Source organism: Bison bison, unplaced genomic scaffold, assembly GCF_000754665.1.
Source record: "Bison bison bison isolate TAMUID 2011002044 unplaced genomic scaffold, Bison_UMD1.0 scf7180017864313, whole genome shotgun sequence".
Lineage (NCBI taxonomy): Eukaryota > Metazoa > Chordata > Mammalia > Artiodactyla > Bovidae > Bison > Bison bison.
Window position 1 is genome coordinate 3,770,306 of NW_011494885.1, and position 1,588 is coordinate 3,771,893.

At 50.7% G+C, this 1,588-nt stretch overlaps 1 protein-coding gene across 1 annotated transcript in view; it reads left to right on the forward strand.

Annotated features, from left to right (window-relative positions):
* GLTSCR1 (glioma tumor suppressor candidate region gene 1) overlaps positions 1-1,588 on the forward strand; it is a 35,882-nt gene that overhangs the window by 16,357 nt on the left and 17,937 nt on the right.

Genomic DNA, 1,588 nt, shown 5'->3' on the forward strand with positions numbered 1-1,588 from the left:
GCAGGGATGATGAGCAAAGCCCAAAGTGGGGCTCGCAGTGGGCATCTATATTATTGAGCACCTCTTGTGTGCCAGGCCCGTCCCTCCTCTTCCCCTTCTGTGGCCTCTCCCTTCCCCTCTTCTCTCCCTACCCCGCCCACTCCTTGTTCCTCCTCCCTCCCCCTCCTTCGTCTTCGTAACTGTCATTTACAGAACACTTATCATATGCTAGACCCTTTACGGTAATTTTCATTTAATCCTCACAACCACCATAATAACACATTCCAAACAATTGATCTGGCGTAATATACATGCCTAAATCCAGAACCCAGCAAATAATAGTACTTTCATGTTATTACACTTATAGATCGGTTAGAGTATGTGCTATTCTTATCCATGCCGCCCTGTCTTAATTTGACCTGTAAGGACCCTGGTCAGGTTCTTAGCACCTCACGTGCATGATGTCAGTAAATGTCACAACCATCCTAGGAGGCAGGTTTGGTTATAGCCATTTAGCAGTTAGGAGCTCAGAACCCCCTGGTCTTTGGTTGGGGGCTGAGCCGGAGCCTGTCTCACCAGGCAATGCCCCCTGCTTGGCAGCGGGATGACCCCCTCCCAGTCTAGGGGGCAAGGAGGGAGCAGTGCCCACCTCCCTGGGCTGTTACTAACAGCAGCGACCTAGACAGTAATAGTAATGCCAGCAGGAGTGATAGATGGTGTTTCTCGGGTGCCAGGTACTGCTCTGAGCCGTCCACGTGGAATGAACTCAGAATCTTTTTAACAACAGTTTTGACCCATTATCAGTGGGTATTCCATGCTGCTAGCATACTCATTACTTATGGAATATTTGCTCGAAAATGCATACATGTATTGATTGTACATTCGTGACCTGGATCACCATCCAGAAAGCACTTAAGAAACCTCAAACTCACAGTGCGCTTGGCACTGGGTAAGGCTGCTGCTGCTCCTGCGCTTAACAGAACCATGATCTTTGATCCAAAACCTTTGGGGCCAGGCTTGTGGGATTCAGGGTTTTTCAGATGCTGGAAAGGCAATGCTGGCTACATGTGTGCTGCGTGTAACGTGACACACTCACTTTTCTGTGGTCACATTGAAGGCGAGTCCTGTTACGTGGCTGAAGAACGCTTTTCCCTCTGAGCATCAGTTGCATTCCGGTCAGGGCTTTCCAGCCTAAAGTTCTCAAAACATTTGTGGTTTTCAGAGCCTTTGGGGTTTTGGAATTGCAGATAAGCATCATGGGCCTGTATGGCTGTTTAGAAAATGGTTTTTGTTACATTCTGCTGATGTGCACAGATGGGGGAAAAAACAGGCTGGATTAAACCAGTCCTGGGGTGCCCAGCTCAGCCCTGGCGAAGCTGGGATTTGAACTCGGGTCCAGCCACTTCTTGTAGAAGGTTCTTTCTGTCCCTGCTGCCCTGACATCAGGTACCCTTGGCTTCAGCTGTGTCCTGGGCCCGGCCCCTTGCTAACCTGGGCTCTCTCCTCCCCCACCTTCCTTGGCCTCCAGCTCCACGTGCAAGAAGCCTCTGGCAACCACTTGAACCCAGAGCCCAGCCAGCCGGCCCCCAGCGTGGACCTCGACTTCCTG